At 36.9% G+C, this 10168-nt stretch overlaps 1 long non-coding RNA gene across 4 annotated transcripts; it reads left to right on the top strand.

Annotated features, from left to right (window-relative positions):
• Positions 1 to 974: 974 nt before the first annotated feature.
• Positions 975 to 4553, top strand: LOC125780299 (uncharacterized). 4 transcript variants are annotated; one of them, XR_007423722.1, is made up of 5 exons: positions 975 to 1092; positions 1805 to 1887; positions 2067 to 2964; positions 3231 to 3398; positions 3755 to 4553. It is a non-coding gene; the product is annotated as an uncharacterized LOC125780299 (long non-coding RNA). The 4 variants fall into 4 exon arrangements; XR_007423721.1 differs by lacking the exon at positions 975 to 1092 and having other exon boundaries at positions 1511 to 1887; XR_007423719.1 differs by lacking the exon at positions 975 to 1092 and having other exon boundaries at positions 1504 to 2964.
• The last annotated feature ends 5615 nt before the right edge of the window (positions 4554 to 10168 follow it).

Below are 10168 nucleotides of genomic sequence, written 5' to 3'. Positions count from 1 at the left end.
AGGCGCTAGAGCGTTTACAAGGTTGAAACAAAAATGTGATTTTTTAAAACTACTTTTTATTATGAACACTATTGCCACGCCCCTGGTGGTGATAGAGAAGATGTTGAGGGCTTTTCTGAAAGTTCATTAAACAATCTAACTGGTGCAATGTATTGGGTCCACCTGCGTCTGCCAATTTAGGCGCTAGAGCGTTTACAAAGTTGAAACAAAAATGTGATTGTTTTTTTAACTACTCTTTATTATGAACACTATTGCCACGCCCCTGGTGGTGATAGAGAAGAGGTTGAGGGCTTTTATGAAAGCTCATTAAACTATCTAACTGGTGCAATGTATTGGGTCCACCTACGTCGGCCAATTTAGGCGCTAGAGCGTTTACAAGGTTGAAACAAAAATGTGATTTTTTTTTAAACTACTTTTTATTATGAACACTATTGCCACGCCCCTGGTGGTGATAGAGAAGAGGTTGAGGGCTTTTCTGAAAGCTCATTAAACTATCTAACTGGTGCAATGTATTGGGTCCACCTTCGTCAGCCAATTTAGGCGCTAGAGCGTTTACAAGGTTGAAACAAAAATGTGATTTTTTTAACTACTTTTTATTATGAACACTATTGCCACGCCCCTGGTGGTGATAGAGAAGAGGTTGAGGGCTTTTCTGAAAGCTCATTAAACTATCTAACTGGTGCAATGTATTGGGTCCACCTACGTTAGCCCATTTAGGCGCTAGAGCGTTTACAAGGTTGAAACAAAAATGTGATTTTTTTAACTACTTTTTATTATGAACACTATTGCCACGCCCCTGGTGGTGATAGAGAAGAGGTTGAGGGCTTTTCTGAAAGCTCATTAAACTATCTAACTGGTGCAATGTATTGGGTCCACCTACGTTAGCCCATTTAGGCGCTAGAGCGTTTACAAGGTTGAAACAAAAATGTGATTTTTTTTTAACTACTTTTTATTATGAACACTATTGCCACGCCCCTGGGGGTGATAGAGAAGAGGTTGAGGGCTTTTCTGAAAGCTCATTAAACTATCTAACTGATGCAACGTATTGGGTCCACCTTCGTCAGCCAATTTAGGCGCTAGAGCGTTTACAAGGTTGAAACAAAAATGTGATTTTTTTTAACCACTGTTTATTATGAACACTATTGCCACGCCCCTGGTGGTGATAGAGAAGAGGTTGAGGGCTTTTCTGAAAGCTCATTAAACTATCTAACTGGTGCAATGTATTGGGTCCACCTACGTCAGCCAATTTAGGCGCTAGAGCGTTTACAAGGTTGAAACAAAAATGTGATTTTTTAAAACTACTTTTTATTATGAACACTATTGCCACGCCCCTGGTGGTGATAGAGAAGAGGTTGAGGGCTTTTCTGAAAGCTCATTAAACTATCTAACTGGTGCAACGTATTGGGTCCACCTTCGTCAGCCAATTTAGGCGCTAGAGCGTTTACAAGGTTGAAACAAAAATGTGATTTTTTTTAACTACTTTTTATTATGAACACTATTGCCACGCCCCTGGTGGTGATAGAGAAGAGGTTGAGGGCTTTTCTGAAAGCTCATTAAACTATCTAACTGGTGCAACGTATTGGGTCCACCTTCGTCAGCCAATTTAGGCGCTAGAGCGTTTACAAGGTTGAAACAAAAATGTGATTTTTTTTAACTACTTTTTATTATGAACACTATTGCCACGCCCCTGGTAGTGATAGAGAATAGGTTGAGGGCTTTTCTGGAAGCTCATTAAACTATCTAACTGATGCAACGTATTGGGTCCACCTTCGTCAGCCAATTTAGGCGCTAGAGCGTTTACAAGGTTGAAACAAAAATGTGATTTTTGTTAAAACTACTTTTTATTATGAACACTATTGCCACGCCCCTGGCGGTGATAGAGAAGAGGTTGAGGGCTTTTCTGAAAGCTCATTAAACTATCTAACTGGTGCAATGTATTGGGTCCACCTTCGTCAGCCAATTTAGGCGCTAGAGCGTTTACAAGGTTGAAACAAAAATGTGATTTTTTTTTAACTACTTTTTATTATGAACACTATTGCCACGCCCCTGGCGGTGATAGAGAAGAGGTTGAGGGCTTTTCTGAAAGCTCATTAAACTATCTAACTGATGCAATGTATTGAGTTCACCTACGTCAGCTAATTTAGGCGCTAGAGCGTTTACAAGTTTGAAACAAAAATGTGATTTTTGTTAAAACTACTTTTTATTATGAACACTATTGCCACGCCCCTGGCGGTGATAGAGAAGAGGTTGAGGGCTTTTCTGAAAGCTCATTAAACTATCTAACTGATGCAATGTATTGAGTTCACCTACGTCAGCTAATTTAGGCGCTAGAGCGTTTACAAGGTTGAAACAAAAATGTGATTTTTGTTAAAACTACTTTTTATTATGAACACTATTGCCACGCCCCTGGCGGTGATAGAGAAGAGGTTGAGGGCTTTTCTGAAAGCTCATTAAACTATCTAACTGATGCAATGTATTGAGTTCACCTACGTCAGCTAATTTAGGCGCTAGAGCGTTTACAAGGTTGAAACAAAAATGTGATTTTTGTTAAAACTACTTTTTATTATGAACACTATTGCCACGCCCCTGGTGGTGATAGAGAAGAGGTTGAGGGCTTTTCTGAAAGCTCATTAAACTATCTAACTGATGCAATGTATTGAGTTCACCTACGTCAGCTAATTTAGGCGCTAGAGCGTTTACAAGGTTGAAACAAAAATGTGATTGTTTTTAAAACTACTTTTTATTATGAACACTATTGCCACGCCCCTGGTGGTGATAGAGAAGAGGTTGAGGGCTTTTCTGAAAGCTCATTAAACTATCTAACTGGTGCAATGTATTGGGTCCACCTACGTTAGCCAGTTTAGGCGCTAGAGCGTTTACAAGGTTGAAACAAAAATTTGATTTTTTTTAACTACTTTTCATTGTGAACACTATTGCCACGCCCCTGGTGGTGATAGGGAAGAGGTTGAGGGCTTTTCTGAAAGCTCGTTAAACTATCTAACTGGTGCAATGTATTGGGTTCACCTACGTCAGCCAATTTAGGCGCTAGAGCGTTTACAAGGTTGAAACAAAAATTTGATTTTTTTTAACCACTTTTCATTGTGAACACTATTGCCACGCCCCTTGTGGTGATAGAGAAGAGGTTGAGGGCTTTTCTGAAAGCTTGATTTTTTTTAACTACTTTTCATTGTGAACACTATTGCCACGCCCCTGGTGGTGATAGGGAAGAGGTTGAGGGATTTTCTGAAAGCTCATTACACTATCTAACCGATGCAATGTATTAGTCCACCCAGTTTAGGCGCTAGAGCGTTTACAAGGATGAATCAAAAATTTGATTTTTTTTAACTACTTTTCATTGTGAACACTATTGCCACGCCCCTGGTGGTGATAGGGAAGAGGTTGAGGGCTTTTCTGAAAGCTCGTTAAACTATCTAACTGGTGCAATGTATTGGGTCCACCTACGTCAGCTAATTTAGGCGCTAGAGCGTTTACAAGGTTGAAACAAAAATTTGATTTTTTTTAACTACTTTTCATTGTGAACACTATTGCCACGCCCCTGGTGGTGATAGAGAAGAGGTTGAGGGCTTTTCTGAAAGCTCATTAAACTATCTAACTGGTGCAATGTATTGGGTTCACCTACGTCAGCTAATTTAGGCGCTAGAGCGTTTACAAGGTTGAAACAAAAATTTGATTTTTATAAACTACTTTTCATTGTGAACACTATTGCCACGCCCCTTGTGGTGATAGGGAAGAGGTTGAGGGCTTTTCTGAAAGCTCATTAAACTATCTAACTGATGCAATGTAGTAAGTCCACCCACGTGAGCCAGTTTAGGCGCTAGAGCGTTTAACAGGTTGAAACAATAATGTACTTTTCATTGTGAACACTATTGCCAAGCCCCTGGTGGTGATAGGGAAGAGGTTGAGGGCTTTTCTGAAAGCTCATTAAACTATCTAACTGATGCAATGTATTAAGTCCACCCACGTGAGCCAGTTTAGGCGCTAGAGCGTTTACAAGGTTGAAACAAAAACTTGATTTTTTTTAAACTACTTTTCATTGTGAACACTATTGCCACGATCCTGGTGGTGATAGAGAAGAGGTTGAGGGATTTTCTGAAAGCTCATTACACTATCTAACCGATGCAATGTATTAAGTCCACCCAGTTTAGGCGCTAGAGCGTTTACAAGGATGAATCAAAAATTTGATTTTTTTTAACTACTTTTCATTGTGAACACTATTGCCACGCCCCTGGTGGTGATAGGGAAGAGGTTGAGGGATTTTCTGAAAGCTCGTTAAACTATCTAACTGGTGCAATGTACTGGGTCCACCTACGTCAGCTAATTTAGGCGCTAGAGCGTTTACAAGGATGAATCAAAAATTTGATTTTTATAAACTACTTTTCATTGTGAACACTATTGCCACGCCCCTGGTGGTGATAGGGAAGAGGTTGAGGGCTTTTCTGAAAGCTCATTAAACTATCTAACTGATGCAATGCATTAAGTCCACCCACGTGAGCCAATTTAGGCGCTAGAGCGTTTACAAGGTTTGAATAAAAGTACACGAAATTTATGTTTATTAAAATAAACTTTGTTTGTATTTTCACAATTGGATTGCAGAGATTATAATTTTTATTATTATAAAAATTGAATTTTATTAAAATAGATGTCGTCAAACGGGGCGGCGAGAAAAGTCGAAAGGTATAATCCCGCTTGAGTAGACGTGTTGACGCGGCGCAGTGTCTCAGCGAAAGTGTATATAGCGAAATATGAGTGTCGAAATGGGTCCGCTTTCCCTTTTTTTCTATCCCTTTTGTGGAGTGGGTTGATGTACAGCTGTAGTGAGATGTGTTGGTGTTCTGTTGTGGTGTCATCAGCTGTGGTGAATTGCGTGGTCGTATTAGGGTGCGCCAGTTTTTTCGGGTAAAGTAGGCGGATGCTTAACTCATTTAAACATCCTGGGCCCCCTAGGCGAATATTTTGCCTAGTGTTGTGTACGTACATATATGCGATGGAATGTATATCGGTGTACTGCTAGTAGAGTACCCGAGGGCTCAGAATAAATGGTGAAAATGGCTTTGGTTTTAAACATATGTATGTATTTGTTTTTACGTTCATACGATATGAAACTATATGATGCGCATTTACGAGTTTGTAACTGCTTTGCGTAGTTATTATATAAAGCGGTTGTTTCTTTGATAGTTATTATGCTAATCATTTATTACTTGATTTTTCTGTATTATTGTCAATTGTTGCAATATTTTTATGATATTTAATTTACGATCGGCTTATGAAGTATAGTAACTCCACGTCTGGCTCAGGTGTGGCCAGAATGGGTACTCCTTAGCCCTGGGGTTAGGACTGTGACAATAGAGGGATCTTGCGAGAGAGTGGCCGGTAATTAGGAACGGCTTTATTAGAATTATTATTTTTTAAGTGGGATGTTCATGCTTTACAACAGATTCTCACCAACTACCCTTATGAGGAGCGCTTATGTAGGGGCGATAAGAGCGATATCTGCTTTTGTTAATTTTTTCTATTTTACAATTTAGGCCTCTGTGGGGCAATATTGTATGAAAAGTGTCAATTTTGGTTTTTTTTTTTACTTTTTGAGACACTTTTTTTTTTATATGTTTAAGTTTTAATTTGACGTTTAGTACCGCGCCACATAGTTGACATTTTTTAAGCAGGATTTTTGTATCATTATTGGCGAAAGCCATCCTGCCGGGTCGAAAAGTTACGAACATATATTTTTGTTTTTATTTATATTAAGTTGTCAGGGGGAATCTGACTATGTTTTTCCTACCATTATGTGGGGTATTGCAAAATTGTGGCTCTAGTGGTAGTCGTACGACGTACCGGCCATTATTTGATTGAGTAGTTATGGGGGGAAGTTTCCTTAACCTTTGACATTTCCTTAATTGTGAATTAAGGTATTTGTTTTTATGATACTCAACTTGAGTTGGTATGGTGGTGACTAGTTCTGTGACTAGTCCATTTTGTGCTTCGCTGTGCAGCTTTTGAGATTTTTGTGCCTTTGAGCAGCATGGTGTCACTTGGCAATTTTTAGTATTTTGTGTTTCAGGATTTACTTTTGCAATTAAATCTGTGGTTCTTTGTGTATAAGAGCTTCTTTGGGATGAGCTAGGAAATGTGCTGTATTGAAGCATCGAATGGTGTCTTTTGTGACAATATAAGCAGTTAAATTCGCTTTTGCAATTTTTAAGCTTATGTGTATGGGACAAGCAGTTTGTACAGAGTCTTTTTGATCTGACAAAGTTGTTCCTTTCGATAATGTTTAATTTTTTAAACTTCTCGCAAGTTTTAAGTTTATGCCCTCTTTTACATAGTTCGCATGACGTATGTTTTCTTTGTTCGGATGTGAACGATTGTGTTTTGTTAAAAATTATGTTTGATTTGTTTTTGCTTCTAGCTTGGGGTCTATTGAAGCTTACATTGAGGTCGTGTTTAATGTTTTTATTTTTTATTATGTTTTCTTCTAACCTTTCCGCAATTTCATATTGGGTGGTGAGAAAATCTTTCATTTGTTGCCACGTTGGGCACTTTTTTCGAGATGAGAGCGATTGCTCCCATAGAAGTAACGACTTGTCTGGTAATGCGGCGGTGCAAATGTTTACCAGAATTGGGTCCCAGCTGTCTGTGGGAATATTTTGTGTCGACAGAGTCGACAAACAATTAGAAACAGTGGATTGTAGTGTTACAAATTCTTCACTTGTTCCTTTCTTGATTTTAGGCAAGTTTAGTAGTGTCGTTACTTGTTTATCGACCAGTATTCTTTCATTTTCGTATCTAGCTTTTAGAGCTTCCCAAGCCAAATTGAAATTATCGTCATTAAGAGCGAACTGTTTTACTATTATGCCTGCTTGACCTTTAGTTTTGTATCTGAGGTGATACAATTTTTGCGCTTGTGATAATTGAGGATGGTTTATGTACACGGCCGTGAACATGTCCCGGAAGGACGGCCATTCTTCATAACCTCCGTAAAAGGTTTCTGTGTCACAAGCGGGCAACTCGAGTTGGATGCCTGAACTTGCCTCTTGATATTGTTGTATTTGTGGCAGCTCTACTCTCAGATGTGGAGTAGGTGCAATTGCTTTTATTAGCTTTAATTGATCGGATATCATAGCTTTTGTTTCTTCATATTGGTCTAAGCAGTTTTCATATATTGCGTAAGCCGATTGTTTCAAATTTTGTGGTACGTTTGAATCGTCAGATTCTACTATGGCGTCATGAGCCGCTTGGAGACGAGACCAGAAATTTGTAAGATTTTGGCTTTTTATTTCTAATAACGATTAGGAGTTTTCTTGAATCGGTGAAGAGGCAAATCTAGTGCAGTATCTTGTTAAACTGTCACTTTCTGAAATAAATTTAGCAACCTGTTTTGGGCGTGTAGCTCCTGCAGGTGTATTTTGATTATTGTTGTTGTTAACCATTTTTCAAAATAATATTATTTATTTATATTTTCGTTCGAAAATATATTTGAATTGTTAATTGCTATTAAAAACCGTACTTTTTATTAATTAAAAATATTTTATGTCCGAATATTTTGTATTTAGGTACACCCTAATACTTGGACTTATATGTATGTTTGTATGTGCGTATGAAGGTACTTATGTTTTGTGCAATTGAGAGCTCGCTGAGGAGATCAATGCGCTATGTACATAAGTATGCACGAATTGTTAGTGTGTTTATTATGCTTTTTCTTATATTCTTAAGCAATTGAGAGTTCGTTAGAGAGATCAATTCGCTTTTTTTGATTAATATGCACAAATTGTTTGTGCTAATGTATATGAGAAAACAATATGCTGTATTGCTTGTGCAATTTTGTTTTTTTTGTTTGGCAATATATGTATTCGCACGACGAAAAGAGAGCGGGGAAAATGGATTCGGTAAAACAGATGTTTTCTGTATGCACTATTGCATATAAGTACGTGTAATATACCTGCAATCGGTAAATATGCATAGGTATGTCGGTTTTGGTGTTTTATATTTTTTTTTTTGTGTTGCTTTTTATATTATAATTTTAATGTTTGCCTTTGCTTATTTTGTTATATGCAATCTGACTTGCTGCTTTATTAAGCAGAAGGGATATTGCCGAAAAATGTTCGCAAGTAAATGCTTGTAGAAATATGTATATTTATGTTGTATAGGCAAACGGATTTTTTAATGCAGGTTATATGTATTACTTCTATGTATGTATACTTAGGATACAATAATAATAAATGGAATCGACACAACTCACTTTATCTTCCCGCAGGGGCTTTTTTGGGGGCTAATATTTGTATTACATGTGTATTAATGTACATATGTATATGAATGTGTATGACATTTTATTGCCAATTCCTTGTATCTCTCTTCTTCTTTAGTCTTCCAGCAGTCTTCTATTTATCCTTCTCTGCTGGCTTCTTGTGCGAGTTGTTTGTTTGTATGTAAATATACTTGTATTTGTTTTAGTTGTTCGCGCCCGTTTGTTTCGTTTTAGCTAATTGTTTTGATTTTCGCGCCCGATTGTTTGGATTATTTTTGTTTTTTGGAACAGTTTACTTGTTGCATTTTGTTTCTCTCCACTCTGTTCACATTTTTGTCACCTCACTAATATATATTACATACATATGAGTGTATATATGGATATTTAAGATTTTTTGTTCTTTATATAAGTAAGCACAAAAATATGGTTCTGTTCTGTTTTGTTTTTTTTTTTTTTTTGTGTCACTGCACTTTGTTTTGTTTGGATCAGTGCATTAAGCTCCCGCACTTTATTTTGGTTTTTTGTTTGTTTATTTTATTTATTTTTTGTTCGCCACTGTATTTCACCGCACTGATTTTTGTTTTGTTGTTTTGTTGTTTTTTGTATATTTTGTTATTATCCGTTCATGTTCGCGCACTTTAGTTTTAGTGTTTGTTTGTATGTACATACATATGTACATATGTATATTTGTTTTACTGATCGCGCTAATTTATGTTTTTTTTTTGTGTTTGTAAAGTTTTATATATTTTGTTTTTGCAAATTTATGTTTTTGTCACCGCAATTTTGATTATTGTGTACATACATATGTATGTATATGCATATATTTTTGCCGAGTCACCAACTTGCTTTTTTGTTTTGTGTATTATGTTTTGAACCTTAGTCTTTTAAATGCACTTTGTTTTAAATGCACTGTTGTTTTTGTTCTGTTTGGGTCTCAGCACTTTGTTTATTCTTTTATTTTTTAATTTGCCACCACACTAGTACTATATGTATATATATTTATTTTAATCTTGTATTTCACATAGTGCCTTTCTGTGAGGCTCGAAGGACCATAAATAAAAGTACACGAAATTTATGTTTATTAAAAATGAACTTTGTTTGTATTTTCACAATTGGATTGCAGAGATTATAATTTTTATTATTATAAATTTTTAATTTTATTAAAATAGATGTCGTCAAACGGGGCGGCGAGAAAAGTCGAAAGGTATAATCCCGCTTGAGTAGACGTGTTGACGCGGCGCAGTGTCTCAGCGAAAGTGTATATGGCGAAATATGAGTGTCGAAATGGGTCCGCTTTCCCTTTTTTCCTATCCCTTTTGATGAGTGGGTTGATGTACAGCTGTAGTGAGATGTGTTGGTGTTCTGTTGTGGTGTCATCAGCTGTGGTGAATTGCGTGGTCGTATTAGGGTGCGCCAGTTTTTTCGGGTAAAGTAGGCGGATGCTTAACTCATTTAAACAAGTTTGAAACAAAAACTTGATTTTTTTAACTACTTTTCATTTGACCACTTTGGTTTAAGAGTCCGGGGATGTTCGAGCAAGCAAATAACTGCGGCAATATTGCAACACTGATGTTTTTTTTGCAGATAATCAGCTGATACTTAAACAAATATTTTGCGCGGCGTGCAGGTGCAATGAAGAAGTGAAATTTAAGAAGTCTTAAAAATGAATTGTTTAATGAATTTAACAGTGGATAACTTGGACAGTGAGTGTAGTTTGCTTCTTAAATACAAAAAATCAAGGAAACAAAGTTTTTTGCGTAAAAAAAGTGACCTATGACCGAAATTTTAAAGAAGAGGGCAATAGTAAAATCGCAAAACTTCTTTAAAACAATTCGATTTTATCCTCCGGATACATATATTTATCACATTTTCGGATGTCTCGTGAAAGCTGTAAGTTTTCTGATT

Source organism: Bactrocera dorsalis, unplaced genomic scaffold, assembly GCF_023373825.1.
Source record: "Bactrocera dorsalis isolate Fly_Bdor unplaced genomic scaffold, ASM2337382v1 BdCtg453, whole genome shotgun sequence".
Lineage (NCBI taxonomy): Eukaryota > Metazoa > Arthropoda > Insecta > Diptera > Tephritidae > Bactrocera > Bactrocera dorsalis.
The sequence above is the reverse complement of the archived record's forward strand: the minus strand, read 5'-3'. Positions and strand labels throughout refer to the sequence as shown.